The following is a 27,423-nucleotide window of genomic DNA, read 5'->3' on the forward strand; positions in this document are numbered from 1 at the left end:
AGGAAATAAAGGCTTTAAATGACACACTGGACCAGATGGACATCACAGATATACTCAGAACACTCCATTCCAGAAGAGAGAATACACATTCTTCTCTAGTGCTCATGAAACGTTCTCCAGAACAGATCACATCCTGGGTCACAAATCAGGTCTCAACCAGCACCAAAAGATTGGGATCATTCCCTGCATATTACCAGACCACAATGCTCTGAAGCTAGAACTCAATCATAGGAGGAAAGTTGGAAAGAACTCAAAGACATGGAGGCTAAAGAGCATCCTACTAAAGAATGAATGGGTCAACCAGCCAACTAAAGAAGAATTGAAAAAATTCATGTAAATAAATGAAAATTTAAAACATAACTGTTCAAAATCTGTGAGACACAGCAAAGGTGGTTCTGAGAAGAAAGTATATAGTGACACAAGCCTTTCTCAAGAAACAAGAAAGGTCTAAAGTACATAACCCAACCCTACACCTAAAAGAGCTGGAGAAAGAAAAACAAAGAAAGCCTAACAACAGCAGGAGAAGAGAAATCATAAAGATCAGACCAGAAATCAATGAAATAGTAACCAAAAGAACAACTGAACAAATCAACAAAACTAGGAGCTGGTTCTTTGAAAGCATTAATAAGATTGATAAACCCCTGGCCAGACTTATCACAAAGAAAAGGGAAAGGACCCAAATTAATAAAATCATGAACAAAAGAGGAAAGATCACAACCAACACCAAAGAAATACAAACAATTATAAGAACATATTATGAGCAACTATATGCCAGCAAATTTGACAATCTGGAAGAAATGGATGCATTCCTAGAGATGCATAAACTACCAAAAGTGAACAAGGAAGAAACAGAAAGCCTAAATAGACCCATAACCAGTAAGGAGATTGAAGCAGAACTCCTCAAACTCAACACACACGAAACAGGCAAACATATCAAAAAATGGGCAGAAGATATGAACAGACACTTCTCCAATCAAGACATACAAATGGCTATCAGACACATGAAAAAATGTTCATCATCATTAGCTCTCAGGGAGATTCAAATTAAAACCACATTGAGATATCACCTTACACCAGTTAGAAAGGCCAAAATTAACAAAACAGGAAACAACATGTGTTGGAGAGGATGTGGAGAAAGGGGAACCCTCTTACAGTGTTGGTGGGAATGCAAGTTGGTGCAGCCTCTTTGGAGAACAGTGTGGAGATTCCTCAAGAAATTAAAAATAGAACTTCCCTATGACCCTGCAATTGCACTCCTGGGTATTTACCCCAAAGATACAGATGTTGTGAAAAGAAGGGCCATCTGTACCCCGATATTTATAGCAGCAATGGCCACGGTCGCCAAACTATGGAAAGAACCAAGATGCCCTTCAACGGACGAATGGATAAGGAAGATGTGGTCCATATACACTATGGAGTATTATGCCTCCATCAGAAAGGATGAATACCAAACTTTTGTAGAAACATGGATGGGACTGGAAGAGATTATGCTGAGTGAAATAAGTCAAGCAGAGAGAGTCAATTATCATATGGTTTCACTTATTTGTGGAGCATAACAAATAGCATGGAGGACAAGGGGTGTTAGAGAGGAGAAGGGAGTTGGGGTAAATTGGAAGGGGAGGTGAATCACGAGAGACTATGGACTCTGAAAAACAATCTGAGGGGTTTGAAGTGGCGGGGGTGTGGGAGGTTGGGGTACCAGGTGGTGGGTCTTATAGAGGGCACGGATTGCATGGAGCACTGGGTGTGGTGAAAAAATAATGAATACTGTTTTTCTGAAAATAAATAAATTTAAAAAAAAAACTTTCCCACAAAAAACAAAACAAAACAAAACAAAAAAAACTCCCAAAAAACAAAAGCCCAGGACCAGACATCATCCCAGGGGAATTCAACCAAGCATTTAAAGAAGAATTAATTCCTGTTCTCCTGAAACTGCTTCAAAAAATAGAAATGGGAGGAAAACTTCCAAACTCATTTTATGAGGTTAGCATTACCTTGATCCTAAAACCTGACAAAGACCCCATCAAAAAGGAGAATTACAGACCGATACCCTTGATGAACACAGATGTGAAAGTTCTCGCCAAAAATACTAATGAATAGGATCCAACAGTCCATTTAAAGGATTATTCACCACGACCAAGTGGGTTTATTCCTGGGCTGCAAGTTTGGTTCAACATCTGCAAATTAATTGATGTGATACAATACATTAATAAGAGAAAGAACAAGAACCATACGATACTCTCAATAGATGCTGAAAAAACATTTGACAAAGTATGGGATCCTTTCTTGATCAAAACTCTTCAAGTGTAGGGATAGAGGGTGCATACCTCAATACCATCAAAGCCATGTATGGAAAACCCACAGTGAATATCATTCTCAATGGAGAAAAACTGAGAGCTTTTCCCCTAAGGTCAGGAACATGGCAGGGATGTCCACTAACACCACTGCTATTCAGCATAGTACTAGAAGTCCTAGTATCAGCAATCAGACCCCAAGAGAAATAAAAGGCAACCGAATCTGCAAAGAAGAAGTCAAACTTTCACTCTTTGCTGATAATATTATACTTTATGTGGCAAACCCAATAGTCCACTCCAAATCTGCTAGATCTTGTACAGGAATTCAGTAAAGTGTCAGGATATAAAATCAATGCACAGAAATCAGTTACATTGCTATAGACCAACACCAAGACAGAAAAAAGAGAAATTAAGGAGTTGGGCCCCTTTTATAATTGCACCCCAAACCATAAGATATCTAGGAATAAACCTAACCAAAGATGCAAAGAACCTGTACTAAAAAACTATGAAGTACTCATAAAAGAAATTGAGGAAGACACAAAGAAATGAAAAAACATTCCATGCCCATGGATTGGAAGAACAAATACTGTGAAAATGTTTATGCTACCTAAAGCAATCTACACATTTCATGCAATCCCTATCAAAATACCATCCACTTTTTTTGAAGAAATGGAACAAATAATCCTAAAATTTATATGGAACCAGAAAAGACCCCAAATAGCCAGAGGAATGTTGAAAAAGAAAGCCAAAGTTGGTGGCATCACAATTCCAGACTTCAAGCTCTATTACAAAGCTGTCATCATGAAGACAGTATGGTACTGGCACAAAAAGACACTTATATCAAGGCAACAGAGTAGAGAGCCCATAAATAGGCCCTCAACTCTATGGTCAACAAATCTTCGACAAGGCAGGAAAGAATATCCCATGGAGAAAAGACAGTCTCTTCAACAAATGGTGCTGGGAAAATTGGACAGCCACATGCACAAGAATGAAAATGGACTATTTCCTTATACCACACACAAAAAATAGACTCAAAATGGATGAAAGACCTCAGTGTGAGACACGAATCCATCCAAATCCTTGAGGAGACCACAGGCAGTAACCTCTTCGACCTCAGCCACAGAAATTCTCCCAAGAAACAGCATCAAAGGCAAGGGAAGCAAGGGCAAAAATTAACTATTGGGACTTCACCAAGATCAAAAGCTCTTGCACAGCAAAAGAAACAGTTAACAAAACCAAAAGACAACTGACAGAATGGGAGAAGATATTTGCAAATGACATATCAGATAAAGGATAGTATCCAAAATCTATAAAGAACTTATCAAACTCAACACCCAAAGAACAAATAATCCAATCAAGAAATGGGCAAAAGACCTGAATAGACACTTCTGCAAAAAAGACATCTAGATGGCCAACAGACAGAACAAAGTGCTCAACCTGGCATCAGGGAAATAGAAATCAAAACCACAATGAGATGCCACCTCACACCAGTCAGAATGGCTAAAATTAACAAGTCAGGAAACTACAGATGTTGACAAGGATGCAGAGAAAGGGGAACTCTCCCAAACTGGTGGGAAGGCAAGCTGGTGCAGCCGCTCTGGAAAACAGCATGGAGTTTCCTCAAAATGTTGAAAATAGAGCTACCCTATGACCCAGCAGTGGCACTGCTGGTTTTTTACCCTAAAGATACAAATGTAGTGTTCTGAAAGGTCACGTGCACCTGAAAATTTTAGCAGCAATGTCCACAATTGCCAAACTATGGAAAGAACCTAGATGTCCATCAACAGACGAATGGATAAAGAAGAGGTGGTATATATGTACAATGGAATTCTGTGCAGCCATCAAAAGAAATGAAATCTCACCTTCTCCAATGACATGGATGGAAATAGAGTGTATTATGTTCACTCTAGTAAGTCAATCAGAGAAAGACAATTATTGTATGATCTCTCTGATAAGAGGAATTTGAGATGCAGGGCCAGGGGCTATGGGGGAAAGGGTAGGAAAAAATGAAACAAGATGGGATCTGGAGGGAGAGAAACCATAAGAGACTCTTAATCTCACAAAACAAACTGGGGTTTGGGGGAGGGGGAGGGATAGGGTGGCTGGGTTATGGACATTGGGGAGGGTATGTGCTATGGTGAGTGCTGTGAAATGTGTAAGCCTGATGATTCAAAAACCTGACCCCTGGGGCAAATAATACATTATATGTTAATAAAAATAATTAATAAAAAAGACATAAGTTCAACATTATAAAATATTTTTGTATATAACATAATGTACATAATGATTTTGGATGTAAAACAGTGTGGAAGCCTGAGCTGGAAAAAGAAAGAGAACATCCAGTGAAGACCTAGAGTTGTGCATATGTGTATGTGTGTGTTCACATGTATGCATGCTTACACAATTGCTGATAGCCTAGGCCTGGTGAATCTCATATTGGGGCAGGAAATTTGGGTCTTACACAGGGAGTTCCTCAGTCTCCCTGTGGATGTGTCTGAACAGGAAAAGGATTAAAAGGGAGAAAGCTCCATTGCTAGTCATTCAATTTTGAATTAGAAAACAATAACTACATCTTATCATTATTATTATTTCCAACCACTCATATTCTGGGTCAGTGACTACTTGAGGAGAATGCAGAGATTGATGATTTAATTGGCCAAAAACAAACAAACAAATAAACAAACATACCTCACAGGTTTATGACTTTTCCATAGGATCCATATAATTATAAACCACCGTTCCAGAGCCAACATTTGAGAGAACCTCTCTTTTTTACATTATAATTAGTTTTTAGTTTTATCATTATCATTAGAAAAGCGAAACAATTATTATACTAATGGTCCCCTTAAAAGCAACCCCTATATTGCTCTCTTGGTCATTTCATACTTCTTTAGACTAGTGTTTTTCCTTAATACTGCCTTTTTCTGACCATTTATTAAAGCATGTTTACTGCACTGATCTTAACAATGACTTCTATTTCTCTGGCCAAAACTAGCAATGAAAAGAACTGCATTTACCACCAGTGCAGAAATTTCATTTATGATTACTTTTGCATGGTATTTCCAGATAATCTCGTCACATTTCCCTAACATTTCCCACTGAGAGAATTGGGCTCAAAAGCATGCTCAGGTCATAAGATAAAAGCAAGTTCTTTGCCCCATTCATAACTCCTTTGCTCTGTATTAAATTTGTATGTGTTGTATTAAGACAAATGGATTAACATACGGAAGATAAATCATACCAGTTGACTGAGAAAGCCACGTCTGAAACGCTCTTAGTAACAAAGAGACATTTTATTTCGTGTTACTTAGGAAAATATTTATTAACAAATAGATATATATCATTTAAATAATACTGCCATAATAATTATAGGGAATATACATAGATTGATTTCTTCTTTAAATACAAATTCAAAATAGAGATGCAAGTTAAAGTTTGAACAGACATTGGTGATAAAAATCAAACAGAACTTTGTTAGTACATCATGATATTCATATCAAAAATAAGCCAGAATATGGTAAAATAACCCACTGACACTTAAATGATTATCATTATTTGAAACTGAGATACACAATCTTCTTATCCTTCATGTATTTATCATTACTTCCTGGAGAGAGTAAAGATATCCATAAAGAAAATAAAATATCAATAAATTATTTGAGATAAAAATTAAAACTACCATGTTGCCATTTCACAATATAAAGTTTTGCTCATTATGCACTTTCCAAGTACACTATCCATTTAGTTATGGATATATGAAATGGGGGTTATGGACCAAATATTTTGCTAATAGGCAGTTGAAGTTAGCAAATTCATAATCAGTGATTCAAAAATCATCTTTGTGATATCTATAATGAAAATATGCATGAAAGCTTATATGTAAAAAACACCCCCTCCCACCTCATTAATTTTCAGGGATAGTCTTTCAATTACACCTGCCTTACCTAAATATACAACATTTTCTTTACTGGTAATATCCTCAACATATAATATCCTCAAATTTCTCACAATACTACCTATATGCATACATATATGTGCATAGGTACCATACACACACACACACACAAATGACCCTGCTACAATCTTATGATCATCTACCTATCAACTCCGTTCTTCTTCCTCCAAATTGCTCCTTCCAAGTTTCTATAAAATGTATTATTCACTTTCTCATCTGTTCCTTTTGTACAACTCTTTCTCTTTGCCTGCCTTCTTTCTGCCTAGATTTACTGAATCAGTTCCCCCAAGACCAGTAATGATTCTGTAATATTCAAAATATATGAACAGTTTCTTCTGAACAATGACCCAATGAACAAAGTCTTATTGGAATTAGCATTTGGTGTCTTGAACACACCCTTCTTGTTCTCAAAGAATTCAATTTTCAATTAACATGTAGAAGATGGTTTTACATAGATTTCACCTGTTTCATTGACCATCATATCTTAATCCATTTTCTCCAATATTGCATTCTTCACCCATCTCTTTAATTTTACCTTCAAAAATCTGGCTTATCCATTTTCTATTTTCTCATTATTTGTTCCAAGTGACATTATCCATAACCATAACTCTATTATGTCTAATAGGCTTATGTCTCCACAATCAATATTGCCAGCTCAAATGACTTGTCATTTCTAAATTCTCTAGGCTATTGAACATATACACCTGGATACTGTTAGACAAAACAAATTCTGCTTATTTAAATATAATGACCATATTTCACTCAAACTCTGTGTAGCACCTAGCTTTTTTCTCCCTTACAAACAACTTCTGTAGATCTATGACTATCGGACTACTAATTTCTCTTCTTGGATTGATGCCACTGTCGTGAGTCTTATTCTCTCCAACTGATCTAATCAGTCTGATCATGGATTGATCTTATCTTTGAGATAAGGCCCCCAAATATTTCCCACTATCTTTAAAGTAAATTGCACACATTTAGCATTGTATACATAGACACTTATGTTCTATCATCATCCCTTTGATTAACTTTTCCTTAAGACTATACCAATATTCTTGAATTTTGTTGATTGAATAAGGTTTTTACTTTCATTTATTTCTTCATATTGAATCTCCTTCATGGATTGATATTTCTCACTGCTGTATATCTGCAAAATTGCTAGCTGATTTAATTCACCACAATCTATTTGGAATCCTCATTTGAGGTAATTGCCATCAATCTTTCTCTTTGAATTTCCAAAATTTGTGTACCATCTCTCTACGGCACCTATTTTATAGTATTGTATTGTTGCTGTCTTGGGGGTAAGTCTACCTGGTGGAAACAGCTGGTTGCCCACAGATATTCACTATATTTTTATTCCTAATTAACAGAATCTTTTTACATTTGCAGTAACAATATGCTAAAAAATATATTGATTTCCCAGTCTTTCAGGTACCCAAAGAGTTTCATGTGACCTGATAGACCTGTGTCAATGAGATGTGACCAGAAGTCAGCTAGGCATGATTATACAGAAAGAGAAATCTCAGCTGTTGCATGCCTGGTGTGCTCTTTTTTCCCTTCTTTACTGGGTCACAGAAAAAGTGTTGGTGGGTGAAACAACCATCCTGTAACTATCAGAAAGACAGACATAGTGGAAGAATGGAGAATGGAAGGAAGAAAGTGCTTCTTTTGTGATGGTATCCTCAAGCCACTATAATATACTTGGGTTGCCAACCCTGACCCCTTCCTTACTGAAGCCACCATAGCTGGGTTTCTATTATAGGTTGCAGACATACACAATTCTAAATGAAACATTTTGCCAGCTGGAAAGAGGGCCCTTTGAAGGCAGGGACTTTGTTCTACTCAGTCCTATATGTCAATGACTAGCACAGTACCTGACACACTTTAGATAATACATACAAATTTTAACTAACTGAATAAATGAAAAAAAAAAAAAAAACAAGACAACTCTATAAGACTCTTTCTTCTAACATCAGAGCACTGAAGGAAAATGTCCAAATCTGAATATAAATAGACCTATAACAGCAAAAAGTCATCTATAGTCTCAGAAACTTCTTTCTCCTTAAGTGGTTAAAATATATTTTATAAATTGGAGAGTGTAATGAATTATTAGTTAGACTACTGAGGTCAAGTCTACAATTTTCTTATCCTCCAATTATCCTTTAGCCTGAGAAAAATAACATGACATTACTGTTGCTCAGTTCCAATTAACACAGCTAAATTGTTGACCCCTGTCAGTTGAATTACAAACTATTAAATGGCAAGCACCAATTTTCCTCTTTAAATTCTGACTGTTTGAAAGATATCTTTTTTTTTCCTTCAGAGAAAGTTTTACCTATCTATTACTAGTAGAAAGGAAAGCCTGTCCAGCTACCAATGACTGATTATCCTTCGAATACAGTAGGAGAGACAGAACAACTCATAGAAGCTACAGAAGAGCCACTTAGAGTTTCAGCAAAACATGACAAATCTGAATTTTGAGCAGACCTTTCTTTTCATACAATTAATAAGAACTTGCATTCAAACTCAACAAGTCACACCATGGGTGAACAGAAATGCTTAGGACTAAGTGTTAAGTCTGGTGTTCAGTCTGTCATAATTTGCATGTTTGGGGGGTGGTCATAGTTTACGTGCTTACAATGTAAGCCAGCATTAATCCTGCATTTTTTTCTCTTTTCTTCACACCTTATATTTGAAACTACTAAAAGCTGCCAGCCTATGGTTTTGCTAGTCCATATAACTGAAGTAGCCTCTTTTTTGCCGATCACCTTGTTATATGGTCTCTACATCCTAAATAAGTAACCTATGTGTATTTTCACTTTCCCAGTGGATTCTCTCTGTCAGGCACCTTGATTTCCCAACTAGACTCTTCTAATAAGATTCTGGTTGGTATCCTGTACCCATGTTCAAACACAAATCCCAAGTCACTGCCTAAAAGTAACTTTGTCAAGTCAGTTTCCTCCCTGCAGCCAGTATCACCTGTTGCAAATTCATAATGCCAGTCATATGTTACAGCATGTAAATAACTCCCAACAGTCTATAAAGTTGAAAGTTATTAGTGTTCACAGTATCTGCAAGACTAAGCCCCTCTTTCCTTCTTGCTCTCATTTCATGCCAATCTAAGTATTTGTACAACATTTTTTTTTTGCTTCAGATGTACCATAGTCTCATTTTGTCTTTTACTACTTTTATTTAACATTCTTCAAATGTACTTGTTTTCAATTCCAATATTACCTGATCAGTTGCCTTTCAGATCTCAGGATTTTCTCTCACACAGACACAAAAAATAGATAATATACACATAAATATATAATATACATAAATAATACACATATACATATGTTGCATGTATATGTATTTTTAGAGAGTCAAAGTCCAAAAGAAGGAATAGTTAACAAAAAGATTTAGACATAGGAACAATGGAAGGCCAGACCTTGGATAGAGTAAGAATAAGCAGGAAGTGCTTACAACAGTGGTGTGAGGCTATGAACATCAGGTGATAGAAGAGTTCATGGTGATGGAGAGAAGGTTCTAGAAAAACACTGAAGAGGCAAAATCAAAAGAATTTGAGGACTGTGTGATTTTGAGCATCTGCTAGAGCAACCATGTGGAAATGATGAACTAAAAAGGATCTTTTAAATATCTATTTCATACTGGACATGTACTCCAGAAGCAATGTGCACAGAGATAGCTATCAGGCTTGTGATAATTAAAGTTGATCAAAGATTATTTGTATGTCTAGAAAATAAGTGATCTCGGGGTAAAGACTTGGGTAAAAATGATATTAAAAGACAACACAAAGATGGATGAGAGCAGATGAATGAGAGAAGGAAGTTCAAGAGGCAACAGAAGATCCAGAGGTTTGGACGGGATATGCAAAGGAGAAAGAGGTTGCTGCAGATAGATTTAGTTAATTATCTGATACTACAGAAATTTTTCTAGACTAGGATTGAGAAGAGTCAACATGACAATCTATGACCACATGTGAGGAACAAATTTCATTAGAATGCTGAAAATTAATACCATATTGTATAATGTATTAGGAAGGATTATCTGATCACAGAACAAAGATGTGAGTATAGAATATGCTAAGTTTTTCATTGCACAAGAAAAGCAGACATGAGAAGAAGTGTCTGGAGCCCAAAAGCCCATCATCAACTTTGAGTACTACAGCCTTCTCCGTGCATAGAACTGAGCCTCTGGGTTTTTTTGTTGTTGTTTTTGAGGTTTCATTTTTATTTTTATTTATTTTTGTTAATGGTCAAGTAGCATCCTGATTTTGCTGAGCATTACTTTTCCCAGTGCCCAAGAACAATTAGAATACTGTTTTCTTTACAGTGCTATTGTCAGGATTAAATGACTATTGATACATGTAAAAAGCAAGGAGAAGTATCTGGAAAATCATAAACCATCAATAAGGATTTATTATTATTACTGTTATGTTACTATAACCATATTATCCAGCATATGATGGATATTATAGGTAGTATTCTTTATTGGGAGGCTTAGAATGGAGGAATTTCAAGAAAGTAAGTAAAAGAGCAGCCAACAGAACATAAGAGGGGACAACTATCACTCAAAAGGGGTAACAAATGGACCAAAGTTGCTGCATTGGAATAAACAAGTCAGAAGCAGGGATTATCTTTGGAAAGAGGAAAGTATTATCTTATCTGCAATTGGAGGGCCAAGTATAGAATAGGTTTAGAGGTTGCAACTTTCATATGGAAGGGAAAAATATTTCAAAGAATTCATATTGAATGGATTTTGTCATTTCAGGGAAGAAATCTGATCATGTATAGTATAATGAGCCTTTGGTGACAACTGGGTTTGAGAAGAGAATAAATGGTTTAACCAAGATGCCGAGTAATAAAGGAGATATTGAGCCATGGAGGTGACTCAGCTATCTTATCTGTCTCATATCTTACTCTCTCTCTTACCTTAACCTGTAAACTTCTATGTTCTACATGTGTACACTGTGGGTTCTGAGATTTATCTTTTGTCTTTTTTTTTGTTTCCAATCTATAAAAGAATCTATAAAGAGAGTAACAGGAACTTTTTAAAGAAAGATAAAAGAGAAAAGAATATTCTATTTTTAATTCATGGCAATTATAACGATCAACTTTAAGATTAAAGAAACCCAGTAAGTGGAATATTAACTTTTCAGAAAAATTGTCCTCATAGCATTTCAAAGTAAGAACTTTCTGATATTGGGAGAATTTGGCTATTTTTAAAAAGTATGGTAAAACCACACATATCATGAGACACTATCCTAAGAAAATATAATTTAACACAGAAATAATTTGTCTCATGTATTTCCCAGGTGTATTGCCAATTTGGATAAAAAAGATCTTAGCTCTCTTTTGATGGAAATAATAAAAGAAGGGGTATGTCTTATTTCCAAACACGTCTAGGAATCAGTTTCCCTGAAAAGGGAAAAAGGGATCAGAGGTTGAGCTTGGAAAATAAACCAAATAAGCCGAGTTGATAGGACAAGGGGCACCCTTCTTTTTGTTTACCTATTTTTCACTTAACAACTTGAATTTATTTCTGAAACTGCCATTCAGTAAAAACTATTAAATGAAAAAAAAATTGGTTTCAAGGTTAGAACGGGAAGAATCATGTGTTCAATCTGAATACAAAGTACCTAAACAGATTTCCCAGACAGAAGAATATATCATGATAACATAAACACATTAATGTAGATAATAACACTTAGAAAGAAAGTAAAGTTCGTCCATTGTCTTAATTATTAGGAGGGTTTATTGTAGTCTGAAAAGAGAGACTATCACCTCATCACTTTGTTGGAGGGTGATGGGCAATTTTAATGCAGGTATTTGAAAGTAGAATCAGAAGTGTTTAATGATAAATTTCTTTATCCAGAGGCTTTGTGACTAGAAGAACCGAATTAGGACTATTTTGGCATCTATAACAGGAGTGAAGTCTCTCCGTCAAAACTAATGTATTGCAAAACATGAAAAATAGCAAACATACATGATTACCTAAAGACTTACAGATGCTATTACCTTCTCGTTTATGTTTGAAATGTTATTCATCTCTATAGCTTATCTCTGTTCACTTTCATTTTCCCTTCATCTTCTAAAGTGCTTTAAACAATTTATTCAATAACCCTAGGACAATTTTTTACAATTCTATCCACATATAAAATTGTTGTATGCATTTGTTTGGAGTGAAAAAATTCTAACGTGGAATGTGTATCAAGTGAAGAGGCTCAGTTAAGCAGTTAAGTACTCATCATACTCTAAATCTATTTTTTATCTGATGATGTGAAAGAAACATTTATTTTCATACATATGGCTCAAATGAGACTCTTTCTTCCCTTTCTCAAAATTTAATTTAATCCTTAGTTTTCAAATCTTGTAACTACTGTGAATGCCTGTTGAGATTTTTAATTTTTTTTTAGTTTTCCAAATTGAGATTCCTTTTTTTTTTTTTTTTTAACTGATTGTTAGGATGTCTTCATATATTTGGACCCGGAAACTTAAATTGGCACAAGCATTTTGGAAAAAATATTACCATTATCTACTAACGTTAAATATATATAACTTGGGACCAACAACTCCAAAATAAACACCTGTATGTTTCAGCAATAGAATGAAATAAAATTTTCTATACTTATTCAATAGAATGCTACACAGTAGGCAAAAGAATAAATCATTGTTATATAAATATAGATGGATTATACAGACATAATTTTGAATGAAGAAAAGATAGTACCAAAACAGCAAATACTATACACCTTCCCACAAATAGGCAATATTAATCTACAGTAACAGAGGTTAGAATCATGGCTACTTTGGGCACCACTGATTGAGGGGGAGTGAAAGAGATTCTTTTGGGACTCTGAAAGTGTGCTAAATCTTACAAAAATATATTTGTGAATTTACTATGGTGAAACATTTAAGATTACTATATATAAGTTATCCTTCAACACAATTCTATTCACTTTTGTTGACATCAGTAAACTATCACATATAATCTGCAGTTATTTTGGAATAGTTCTTGATTCAGGCATTTCGTTGATTAGAAGCCAAGCAGAAGCAAACATCAATTCCAAAATATAAAAGAATATTTTTCAATGATAGATGAAAAATGTATGGCACTATAAAATGCAAGAAGATTAGAATGCTTGCTTTCAGTTACTTTCATATTTTAATGATAGTTGAACTAAATTACACGTACTATTCCTAAAAATACTCAGTAAATATCAAATGAAGGTGTTAAAATTAAAGCAAGGTTACTCTTTTAACAGTTAATTTACAATGCTCCATTATTTTGCTTACTAAACAATTTTATCCTAGAAATAAGCAAGTTTCTGTATTCACATTATCTTTACCCAAGAGCATTTAAACAAATATCATTGATTACTTGCAAATTACAGATTGTGGATTCAGAGCTCAAAACTAAAGCTCTAAGGATATAATTCAATTAAAACGATCCATAATTGTGAATTCACCTCACCAGTGCCCCAAGACAAGAAGCTCTTTCTCACATCATTGTGAATTATTTTAATGATCATGGCCTTCACAGAAAAAATTAAAAAGCTAAGAATATCCTAACCCCTTTGCAATTAAAACAAAGCTTGTCTCTGATGTTTCTTTATACCTTAATTTCTGTAAAAATAATTTCTATAAAGTTATGCTCCACAATTTCTAGAAAAATATGAACATAAAAGCGTGGGTCAGATCAATGACTGAACTAATTCAATATCTTCTGACAACTATGCGTTTTATAGAATGGTGGAATTGTTGTCTACAAGGTCATTGCAGAAAATGCGATAGGGTCCAAAATACTTCAAACATCACATAATCCATTTTACATCTGTCACCCCAAATTTACCAAACCATTTGGATTGATAATTTCAGCTGGGACCTCCGTGAGTCACAGGCATCTATCTGCAAGTGCCTAGTCAGCTCTTGTCCTGTTCTTCGGGTACAATTCCTTCCATCTTTCTCTGTCAGCCTTCTACCCATCACTCTTTGCAAAAGGAAGGCTAAGACACTACATCCTCTTGCTATCTACCACAAAACAGGTTATAATTATTCCATCAAGATCTCTCAGGGTTCCTCTCTAATAAATGGGGAATGACTCTGACCTACTTCAAATGAATACCTGTGAGAATATAATTTGAAAACTTATATGAGGTTGTTCTGACTTCCAGAATGGTAAAGACCTCTAAAAATCTACTTTCCCATAAAACCAATGAAAACACTGAGAACTGTCAAAATATCAACTTCTTAGGAAGTCTGGGAACTAAAGATTTCAACAATTTGACGTGTGTTTAAGAATGATGATGAATCAATAAACTTCATGATGTTTAATTTGCCCTATTCCCATCCCCCTCGGTGGTAGCCTTAAAAATGAACAGCCTAAGTTCTTTATAGAACAAATAATCCAATCAAGAAATGGGCAGAGGACATGAACAGACATTTCTGCAAAGAAGACATCCAGATGGCCAAGAGACACATGAAAAAGTGCTCCATATCACTCGGCATCAGGGAAATACAAATCAAAACCACAATGAGATATCACCTCACACCAGTCAGAATGGCTAAAATCATCAAGTCAGGAAATGACAGATGCTGGCGAGGATGCGGAGAAAGGGGAACCCTCCTACACTGTTGGTGGGAATGCAAGCTGGTGCAGCCACTCTGGAAAACAGCATGGAGGTTCCTCAAAATGTTGAAAATAGAACTGCCCTATGACCCAGCAATTGCACTATTGGGTATTTACCCTAAGGATACAAACGTAGTGATCCAAAGGGGCACATGCACCCGAATGTTTATAGCAGCAATGTCCACAATAGCCAAACTATGGAAAGAACCTAGATGTCCATCAACAGATGAATGGATCAAGAAGATGTGGTATATATACACAATGGAATACTATGCAGCCATCAAAAGAAATGAAATCTTGCCTTTTGCGACAACATGGATGGAACTAGAGCGTATCATGCTTAGCGAAATAAGTCAAGCAGAGAAAGACAACTATCATATGATCTCCCTGATATGAGGAAGTGGTGATGCAACATGGGGGCTTAAGTGGGTAGGAGAAGAATAAATGAAACAAGATGGGATTGGGAGGGAGACAAACCATAAGTGACTCTTAACCTCACAAAACAAACTGAGGGTTGCTGGGGGGAGGGGGTTTGGGAGAAGGGGGTGGGATTATGGACATTGGGGAGGGTATGTGCTTTGGTGAGTGCTGTGAAGTGTGTAAACCTGGTGATTCACAGACCTGTACCCCTGGGGATAAAAATATATGTTTATAAAAAATAAAAAATTAATTTAAAAAAAAATAAAAAAAAAAACCAAAAAAAAAAAAAAAATCAACAGCCTAAAATTAGTGACAAATCAAGAGCAAAGTCATCATTGATGAGGCTCCATGGATGGGGCACAACATGTTGGGAACTCCCTAAAAGCCCCAATCTCAGCATATTTCCATTTTTTAACCTGACCATTTCCTTGAAACCCCCAGCCACAGGCCTTGTCATTATTTTACCTGAGGAAAAGAAGCCTTTTCCTATTGGTATTTGCGAGAAACAATCTGCGACAATGGTTTAACATTTCAGTTCTCTGCCGTGGTGATAATGGTTGGGGCAAACCATTAGCTGACCAACAGCCTTAAAAGAAATCCTGGGGAATGAGAGGAAGATGTACATATGGGGCCTTGAAAAACTCTGACATACAACTGAGAATGTAGAACATACACCTGTACGGTGCTACGTGCATTCCCAAAGAGACCTGAGAAGGCCAGAAGCTCTCATTGCTGACTGACCTTGAAGCTCTGTGAAAGCAGGAAGTAAAGCTCTCTAGCCCTCCCTTTAATCCCACTCTAAGAAGGTACACAAAGACTTGCTCATTATTAACAGGTAGGGTTATCTTATAGGCCATGGCTTTGACAGCCTCATAGCATTTAACAAGGTTTCTTGAGCCCTGCTTAAAACTCTATGCCTTTGTTCTCCTGACTGTATTTCCTACTAACTTTTAGATTATTTTTTTTTTTTTTTTAAGATTTTATTTATTTATTTGACACAGAGAGAGAGAGATCACAAGTAGGCAGAGGCAGGCGGTGGGGGGGGGAAGCAGGCTCCCCGCTGAGCAGAGAGCCCGATGTGGGGCTCGATCCCAGGACCCTGAGATCATGACCTGAGCCGAAGGCAGCGGCTTAATCCACTGAGCCACCCAGGCGCCCCTAGATTATTTTTCTACCCATGTTACTTCTAGTATTTTCCTGTTCTTAAAAATTGAGAGGTCTCTGGGCTTGGTCCATTTCCTCCTCAGACTTCCATGGTGTTTACTTTTTTAGGGAAATCTCATTCATTTAACCAATACCATCACTGAATATATGTTTATGAATAAATGCTACCTGAATCTTCCTCCAGACCCTTCATTTTCAGTTTCTGAATTATGCCTCCTGGATGTCCCATAGGTACCACAAAATCACTGACTGTTGACAGTATCCAGAGAGCGCAAATGAATTTCAGTTTAGATTTAGAATATTACCTTGAGCATTCTAAAGGTTTTGACTTAGGTTTATTTTTCCCTTTAAAATCATATACTCCTCTAACTTCATCATCACACACCAGAGGCACAACTAAAGCTATCCAGAATTTACTCTTGGGTATATAATTGTTATTAAATCCTGAAAGGAAAACTATTAAACAGACGGACTTTTCCCTAGGAGCAAAGCATAATCTGAGGCTGTAATTATTGATTTTAAATATTCCCGTTAGAAATGACTTGAGGTAGTATGCATAAATTAATCTGATGTTATAAACCACGAGTCACCGATGTTTAAACTCTTTCATCCTAATTGCAAAGAAATTCAGATTTAAATTAATTTCCTCTAGTTTGTTTGCATCCTAATTAAATGATAGCCAGGGAGAGCTCTGGAAATAGTGAACATATGCATAAATATACATGGAGATTCTCAATGGATGCGCTAGTCCATGGTAACCAACATAATCTGTGTACAGACACTTTCAAGCTCAACAGGGTACGTGTAAACAAGCTAGCTAATTATATCCCCAAGGAGTGGGGCTGCTAAACCCTGTATCAGTCACCTTTCACTGAAGAATAAAACAAAGTATCTGTTTGAAGGTGAGCCCTTTGTTGGTAAATTTGCACATCAAGTAGTAAAATCTTAAGTCCCTCCCCTCAGGCAAAATTTTTTAAAATCTAAAATGTAATGTAGTAAGATAATATCTCAATGCTTTCATTTTTCAGAATTGACTAACTGTCAATTCACGTGTTTCTCATTTGATGTTTTAACGAGGTGGTCAGTTTCCTTTCCCTTAGTGGGCTCCTACAGCATTCTGCTAGGTACTGCATACCACTATTAATGGCCATTGAGGTTTTTAATTCCCAAAGAACTACAATAAATATTTTGGTACCAGTTGTAGCTAGGAGATAAGTATATAAATATACATCAAGAGATTGCATTATTTCCCCATAGCCTACCTAACTTCTACTTTGGATTTTTGATGATGGGGTATGAAAAATTGGACTGTGGTCAAAGGTTAGTCATTATTTAGATATACCCTCTACTTTTGGAGAATTCTCTTTTACAGTATAGTATAAACTGGCTTTCAATTACAGTCTCAGGTACTTGGGTCTTGGTCTTAGTTAATCCTCGTGGTCAACATTCTTCCAAAAAGATATCACAGTGAATTGTAATTCCCTTTGTAACTCAAATATAAACTGACAGATCAAATAGCAATCAGTATAACCCAAAAATATGCACCACCTAAGACATGAGGATATGAGCAGTCAGTTCACAGAAAATTAAGCACAATTGGATAGAATATGAAAAATCCTTACATTTGCTGAGTGAGTCTTACAAGTTTTTCTAATTAGTTAGTACATACTTAACTTTGAATTTTAAAAGAGGTCAATGTAAGCACCAAGGCAGAATCTCCTAAGTTTTCTTATTTCCATTTTAATAAAATAAAGAACACTGATCAGGAAGTAAAACCAAACTCATTAAAGCAGTAGTATTTTTTTCCCACACTTTATAAAATGACCTCCATTTAAATACAGTGTCTACAAATGTTTAAAGATATGAAACATTTTCCACTTCACCTTAATAAGTATTAAATGATATATTTTATATTATACAGCATATATTATACATAATAATATTTTTACTTCTGGGAGTCTAAAAATTTAAATTCAATTATAATATTTAATAGTTCCTATACTGTTCAGTCTTTATTTCTATTTGTGAGAAATAAGGAAATACATCACTCCTCTCAGGTACTGTTATAATTAACATAATCCTTGTGAATCACCTTGTGCAATATTTGACTCTTCGTTTTTTTCCTCTGAATTTAACTTCCTCCCCTTTTTAATATATAAGGAGATATACGCTTGCTACTTATATTTTTTTTCTCTTTAGGGTCATCTTCTTGGTAGGAACAGAACACAGAGTGAAAGGGTAAAAAAGTAAAGCATAAGAAGAAAATGATATGGTTTAAAAATATGTATGAAAATGCCAATTCCATCTTAAAGATCCACAGTGAAGCTGGAAACGACTGGTAGGCCACATTAGTAATTGTTCTGTAGGCACAAGTTTTCTCTCTGTGGAATTCTAGAACAGAAGCATCCACTGGATTAAACCTGATGTCATGATTGCAATTTTTCATCTAACTAATGCACAATCTCATATGATCATGGACAAACAACACTGTATTTTACAACATGACAGATCACACATATTAATGAAATATCAAAAGAATTTTGCCATACAGAATCTTTCCTGGCAAAATGAATAAAGGGAACACAGTTTACATGATAAACACCTCAGTCTGTGGGCTCTTTATTTTTTATGTTTTTTAAAGATTTATTTGAAAGAAAGAACATGCAAGCATGGGGGGGTGGGGAGGGGCAGAGGGAGCAAATCTCCAGCAAGCTCTGTGCTGGGTAAGGAGGCCCAGGACGTGGGACTCGACCCCATCATCCTACGCTGACCTGAGATGAAACCAGAAGTCAGACCCTTGCCCCACTGTACCACCCAGGTGCCCTGACTTGTTCGCTTTTTTAAAAAAAGGTTTACTTTGAAACAATTTTAGACAAATAGGTCTGCTGCAAAAATAGTACTTTCTATAAATAATACATGCACATAGTAAAATTATTCAAGAAAATTAACCTGGGTAAAATAATATTAACTTATCAACAAATCCTATAGAATTTCACATCCAGAAGCAACCAATCCCCTCTATAGCTCCCCCTCCCCCACCACCTTGAACTGTGAGAGAATAGATTTCTTTTTTTTTTTTTTAAGATTTTTATTTATTTGACAGAGAGAGATCACAAGTAGACAGAGAGGCAGGCAGAGAGAGACAGAGAGGAGGGAAGCAGGCTCCCTGCTGAGCAGAAAGCCCGATGTGGGGCTCGATCCCAGGACCCTGGGATCATGACCTGAGCCAAAAGCAGAGGTTTTAACCCACTGAGCCACCCAGGCGCCCAAGAGAATAGATTTCTAATGCTTATTTAAGCCATCCATTCTGTGGTAACTTGCCATAGAAATGTGATACAATTGTCACAGATTGTCGTACATATGTATTTTCAGTGCATGCATGAAATTTTGCATGTAATACTCACACTTGATATGCCTTACCAATATTTTCTGTGGAACTAATACACGGTCATTTATCTTTTGTGAAGGTTACCAGGGTGCTTGAGACAAAGGTGCCCTCTCTGTTGTTTCAACATCTACTCATATATCTACATTTTTAAAAAGATTTTATTTATTTATTTAACACAGAGAGAGTGAGTAAGAGACAGAGAGGAAGCACAAGCAGGGGGACCAGCAGGCAGGGCAAAAGCATGCTCTCTGCTAAGCATGGAGCCTGACCTGGGTCTTGATCCCAGGACACTGGGATCATGACCTGAGCCGAAGGCAGCCACTTAAGTGACTGAGCCACCCAGGCACCCCATAATATCTACATCATTGACTTCGGTCTTCCATCCCCCCCAACTTCTGTTTTGTCCATTTTATGTCTCGTACCGTAAGTGTTATGTTAACATTTTCCACTATTGTGATTCTCCTCATACCTCCTTGAATTTGTTGATGGTTTTTGCTTGATAAAGTGACTGCTGTGTTACACGAGGCATAAATACTCAAACAGGTTCTTTTTTTCATTGTGAATTGTGGCCTTTACCATTAAAAACACACTTTTCTATCTTGTTTAATGCTTTTGCTCTTGAATTATACTTTATCTGCTATCAAGATTGCTACCCCTGCTTCCTTGTGATTTGTACTTTTTTTCCATCTGACTAGTCTATTTTTGCTTATCCTTTTTGTCCTTATTCTGAATCACTTGTTTTGTTTATCTTTTGTACAAAGTATATAGATATAGCTTGCATTTTGAGTTGAGGTGAAAATCTTTTACCTTTCACAGGAAAGTTAGGTGCACATTTATATCTACGAGGGCTATGTTTGGTCTCAGTTCTGCAATAATATTTTATGGTTATCTATATTCTGATATATTCACTATTTTTCTTTTTCTGGAAATTCATAACCATGGCCCTTGAACATATGCATGTATACACACACACATATTTTTCAAAACATTATTTATTATTTTAGTGTTTACCTCTGTTCTTAAATCTTCTGAATGGCCAAGTCCCCTAATATTTTATATAACTTCTATAATCTGATTTAGTTAAAATTACTCTCAGCCATGCATCTCTGAATACTTTGGTTCTGGTTTCTTGTTTCACAATCCCCTATTTTCTTTGTTTCTTTTTGTCAAGCAGTTGCTAACGGGCATATCTTACCTTTTTGCCCCTTTCTCATCCCCTGGAACTGTGCATTTTGAAGACTGCCCTTCACATAGCTTAAATTTGTAGGTCTCCACCTGGGATTCCAAGTTCAGCTCTCTTTGTTCAAGCACTATTTATATATTTTCAAAATCATGAATTACAGTCTTTCTGGTGTGGGCTTCATATAAACCGTGGGCCCTATTTCTAGTTTCCTTCTTGTCTCTGTCCTGCAGCTATCATCCATTTGTCTCTACTTGTCACAACCTACCCGAGGAAGGATTGAGGCAAGAGAGTCAAACTCTCTGGCAGACAGTTGTTCCTTAGAGTTATTTTGGAGGTTAACCATTCTCTGCCTTCAGGTTATGCTGAAGTGTGGTGTCTGCATTGCTTTCCTTTTCTTTTCTTACTATTCTGTATTGTTTTCTAGGAACCTGTAGGAGATGGGTGCTATGAATTGAATTGTGTCCCTACCCAAATTCCTATGTTGAAGCCTTAACCCACTACATGACTAAATGAAGATAATGCTTTTAAGTTGATTCAAATAAAAATGAGATCATAACAGAGGAGTTCTGATCCTCTGATAGAACTTAGAAAAATAGGAAGAGACACCAGAGCACACACACACTCAATCTCTCCCTCTCCTTCCCCTCTCCATCCTCCCACAGCAAGACAACAGCAAGAAGATAGGAGTCTACAAGCCACGGAAGAATATGTTACCAGAAACCAAATCTGCCAGCACCTTGAGCTTGGACTCCCCAGACCCTAGAACTGAGAGGAAATAAATTTCTGTTGTTTAAGCCACTCAGTTTATGTTATTTTATTATGGCCACTCAAGGCAGAGTAGTGTAACGGGACATCTAGGCAACTCCACCATTTTTACGTACTAAAGTTCCAGCTAGTTAACTTTTGTAGTCTGCTTGTAATCAAAACTGATAAATTTAGTAGATTTAACAAAAATTTCTACATGGTCCTGCAGGTAGAGTTGAGCAAGTTCTCCATCCCCTCTTCCTTCATTTTTTTAGCAAATAGAGTCTATATCTAGTCCCATGTATTTCCTCAGGGTCATTACTAATTTTCCAAATGCTTGCTACTAGACTTCAACCATAAATCCCAAATACATAGTCTTATAACTTCCCTTATAATTATTTGAATTCCAACATTATTTTAAGACACATGCAGTCTCCCCCAAAAATGGCTCCAGAAAGGAATTTCAGGCACACTGGAAGAGAGGAAATACTTCAGCATCTATCCCATTTTGAAGCTGTGCTACCTTATGGAAGTTTCTGGAAGATGAGAGACAAAGAGACAGACTCCAGAACTGAGTCTATAACCTTATATGTTGTTCTTGACCGGGAGAAATGTAAAGGAAGATCTGTTCCTTTACCAAAAACACACAACTAAAAGCCTTTTGAAACACAGTTAATGAAAACAAGATGCAGAACAATAAAAAATTTAAATCATGAGTTACATGTAAGTCTTGTTTGAAATTTGATTGTATGGAACCCTGATCCTAGAGGTTCAATGGCAGAGGTACTGCTTAGGAAGAGCCCTGAAGGAGTCTGTGGTTTTGGAGAAGCTGGGAGAAGTATTCAAGTCATGGGAAACATGGGCTATGTCACCATCCCACCTAGGTAGAGAGGGTTGCTTCTCCCTTATGCTTCATAGGGTGCTGCCAGATTACCAATAACCTTTAAGTGCTGAAAATTTCTATTATTTATCTTTGTAACCCTACTCTTAATGCCTTAGATTTAAAAATATTAATGGCAGATTAATGCATGAACAAATGCTAGAGTGAGTGAAAGAACTAATGTAATAGAAGCAAAGGTGATCGTTACCTGTAAAATAGTATCATGACTGCTTGATGACGTGGGTCAATAGGAGTGCATTGTATTCCATCGCTGAGTAGCAAATCATCACAAACTTAGAAACCTAAAACAACATTTTTCTCACAGTGTCTGTAGATCAGGAGTTCAGGCACTAAGTATCTGGGTCCTTTGCTCTTGGTCTCTCAAGGCTGTGGTCAAGGTATTGAGCTGGCTGCTTTCTCACCTGGAGGCTTGACTGGAAATGAATCCACTTCTACATTCATGGACATTGTGCACAAAATTTATGTGTCCTTTTTATAAATTTTATAAATTTAGAGCTGTCCTTGCAGCAGTGTGGCTGAAAGACCTGGCTCTTTGCTAGTGGCTGGCTGTAGTTTACCCTCAGGTCTTAGAAGCTGCCACATGGCTCTCTGGCTCTCTCCATAGGCAGTGCACAATATGGTGGCTCACTTCTTTAAAGTCAGCACAAGTAGCTCTTTCTTCAGGAAGGATGCCTGTTCCTGTTTCAAGTATTTCATTTGCCTCATAGGGGGCATCCAAGTTAATCTCCCTTTTGATAAACTCTCTTGAGGTCTTTATTATCCCTACAAAATTCCTTTACCTAGATATAATGTATTAAGAAGTGCATCACAGGTTTTGTCCAAACTCAAGGGACGGGGATAATACAAAAGCAGGACACTGTGGTGGAGAGGAGGAGTTCACCTTAGAAGTTCACCAATTTTAACTTAGTTTAATTAGGTGACTATTTATTGACTACCTACTATACTCCAGACACTCAGACTTCGACTAACCAACAAATAATCACAGTTTATTTTCTCAAATGTCCAGATAAAGATATGGTCAGGAAAATAAAAGGGCACAAAGAAAGAACACAAAGCCCCATCTGAAAATCAAAGCAGAGATTCCTGGAGATGAGACCTTAGGAATGTAAAGTATTTCAAAAGGTGTTGAGAGGGAGTAAGAACATTGCAGAAAAAGAACAGCCAGAGTGGAGGAGGAAGCAAGATGGTGGAGGAGTAGGAGACTGAAATAGCATTAGGGCCCAGGAGTTCACCTAGATAGTTATCAAACCATTCCGAACACCTACAAACTCAAAAGGAGATAGAAGAGAACAAGAGCAGCCACTCTAGAAATAGAGGATCAACCACTTTCTGGAAGGTAGGTCATGCAAAGAAGTGAATCCAAGGCAATAGGAAGATAGACAACAGGGTGAGGGGCTGGCTCCTGGCAAGCAGTGGAGCAGCAAAGCACAAAATCGGAACTTTCAGAAGTCTGCTCCACTGAGGGATGTTGCTCCAGAGGTGAAGCACAGGTGGATCTCTGGCTGGACAGTGTGGTCTCAGGTCCCATAGGAACACAGAAAGACTGGGGGTGTCTGAGTGTGGCAGAGCTGCCAGGTATCAAAGCAGGGAAGCTGGCTACAGAGACAGAGCTGAGGTGGGGGGTCTCAGCTCCGGGTTGCCTTAAACCATGGTCCAAGACAGTTGTCAGTGCTCTTAAAGCAGGGACCCCACAAGTGGTAGATCTGGAGAGACCCCCCCCTTCCTCCTCCAGGAGAAGTGGCACAGGAGCACACAGCAGGAATCTGCTGGGATTGGAGACTCCAAATGGGGCTCTGCGCCAGAGATAGAAATGCTCAGTCACAGGCCGGGTGAGGTCAGAGTGAGGCTGGAGACCAGGGAGACTGGAGGGATTGACTGCTTTTCTCTGAGGGTGCACTGAGGAGTGGGACCCCAAGCTCTCAGCTTCTCCGGGCCAGAGACTGGGGGCCGCCATTTTCATTCCTGTCCTCCAAAACTCTACGGAAAATGTTCAGGGAACAAAAGCTACCAAGAGCTGAACACAAGCAGATTAGTCTAGCCCCTGGCAAGGGCGGGGCAATTCAGCCTCAGGCAAAGACATTTGAGACTCACTGCAACAGTCCCCTCCCCCAGAAAATCAGCAAGAACATCCAGCCAAGACCAAATTCACCAATTAATGAGAACTGTGGAAATCCAGAGCTAGGGGAAAGTAACACATAGAATTCGTGGCTTTTTCCCCATGATACTTTAGTCTTATAAAGTTAATTTTTTTATTTTCTTTTTTCTTATTCTATTGTTCTTAACTTTTCCTCCTTTAAGGTTTTCTTTTAACTATTTTATCTTACCAATAACTTTTTTTAAAAAAATCTTTTTAAATTTTCACTATAAAATTTTCAATTTTATAGTCATATTTTATCCCTTCATTGCATTTAACCTTATTTTCTGTATACATACAGGTTTTCTTTAAAATTTTGTGATACAAATTCTAATAGATAAAAATATACCCCAAGTCAAGCTCCAGCATGATCAAATTCTCTTTTTTTCTTTTTCCAATGAATATATCTCATCAATTCCTTTTTTAGAATCTTTTTAAATTTTCATCTTTACAGTCATATTCCATGCCTTCATCATGTTTACCCTTATTTTTGCATCTATATAAGTTTTTCTTTCTTTAAATTTTTGGGAGATACTTTCATCTAAGAGACCTGAATACACCCAAAATCATGTGGGTGGCTCTGTTCTATTCACCAGTCTAATATTTATATTTTTTATTTTTTCTTATTTTTATTTTTTCTTCCTCCTTTCTTCTCCCCCCAGTTTTGGGTTTCTTCTGATTTGGCGAGCATATATTTTTCTGGGGTATTTGTCACCCTTTTAGTATTTTATTCTCTCTTTCATATATTCTTATCCAGATAAAATGACAAGGCAGAAAAGCTCACCACAAAAAAAAAAAAAAAAAAAAAAAAAAAGAAGAAGAAGAAGAAGAAAAGAAGAAGAAGAAGAGGCAGGACTGACAGCTAGGGACTTAATCAATAAGGACATTGGTAATATGTCAGAACTAGAGTTCAGAACAATGGCTATCAAGGTGCTATCTGGGCTTAAAAAAAGCATAGAAGATATTAGAGAATCCCTTTTTGGAGAAATAAAATCCCTTTCTGGAGAAATAAAAGAAGTCAAGTCTAATCAAGTTAAAATTAAAAAAGCTATAAATGAGATGAAATAAAATATAGAGGCTCTTACTGTCAGGATAAATGAGGCAGAAGAGAGAATTAGTGACACAGAAGAACAAATAACAGAGAATAAAGAAGCTGACAAAAAGAGAGACAAACAGCTATTGGACCATGAGGGGAGAATTCTAGAGATAAGAGATACCACAGATGAAACAGTAGGAAAATAATTGGGATTCTGGGAGAAGAAAAAAGAAAGAGAAGGGCAGAGGTATATTGGAGTGATTTACAGTAGAGAATTTCCCTAATATAGCAAAGGGAAGAAGCATCAAAGTCCAAGAGACACAGAGCACCACCCTCAAAAACCAATAAAAGTAGGTCCACACCCCATCATCTAATAGTAAAACTTACAAGTCTTAGTGACAAAGAGAAAATCCTGAAAGCAGCTTGGAAAAAGAGGTCTGTAACGTACAATGGAAGACATATTAGATAAACAGCCGATTTATCCACAGAAAACGGCAGACCAGAAAGAACTGGCATGATATATTCGAGCACAAAACGAGAAAAATATGCAGTCAGGAATACTATATTCAGCTAGGCAGTCACTGAAAATAGAAGGAGAAATAAAAAGCTTCCAGGACAAAAACAAAAACTAAAAGAATTTGCAAACACCAAACCAGGCCTACAGGAAATATTGAAAGGGGTCCTCCAAGCAAAGAAAGAGCCTAAAAGTAGTAGACCAGAAAGGAACAGAGACAATATACAGTAACAGTCACTTTACAGGCAATACAATGACAATAAATTCATACCTTTCAATAGTCACCCTGAATGAAGTGGGCTAAATGCTCCAATCAAAAAACAAAGGTTATCAGAATGGATAAAAAACAAGACCAATTGATATGTTGTCTGCAAGAAACTCATTTTAGACCCAAAGACGCCTCCAGGTTTAAAGGGAAGGCATGGAAAACAATTTACCATGCTAATGGAAAGCAAAAGAAAGCTGGAGTGGCAACCCTTCTATCAGATCAATTAGATTTTAAGCCAAAGACTATATAAGAGATGAGGAAGGACACTATATCATACTTAAAGGGTCTGTCCAGCAAGAAGAGCTAACAATTTTAAATATCTATGCCCCTATCATGGGAGCTGCCAATTACATAAACCAATCAATAACAAAATCAAAGAAACAAATCAACAATAATACAATAATATTAGTAGGGGACTTTATCAGCCCCCTCACTGAAACAGACAGATCATCTAAGCAAAAGATTAACAGGGAAATAAAGGCTTTACATGACACACTGGACCACATGCGCATCACAGATATATTCAGAACATTCCATTGCAAAAGAGAGAATGCACATTCTTCTCTAGAGCACATGGAACATTCTCCAGAATAGATCACATCCTGGGTCACAAATCAGGTCTCAACCAGTACCAAAAGCCTGGAATCATTCCCTGTATATTTTCAGACCACAATGCTCTGAAGCTAGAACTCAATCATAGGAGGAAAGTTGGAAAGAACTCAAAGACATGGAGGCTAAAGAGCATCCTACTAAAGAATGAATGGGTCAACCAACCAATTAAAGAAGAA

The 27,423-nt window shown here is 36.8% G+C and overlaps 1 protein-coding gene across 4 annotated transcripts in view; it reads right to left on the bottom strand.

Moving 5' to 3' along the window:
• The window catches only part of GPC5 (glypican 5), a 1,399,440-nt gene that overhangs the window by 738,512 nt on the left and 633,505 nt on the right, over nt 1–27,423 (bottom strand). The window lies entirely within an intron of this gene.

Source organism: Mustela erminea, chromosome 15 (assembly GCF_009829155.1).
Source record: "Mustela erminea isolate mMusErm1 chromosome 15, mMusErm1.Pri, whole genome shotgun sequence".
In the NCBI taxonomy this organism is placed as follows: domain Eukaryota; kingdom Metazoa; phylum Chordata; class Mammalia; order Carnivora; family Mustelidae; genus Mustela; species Mustela erminea.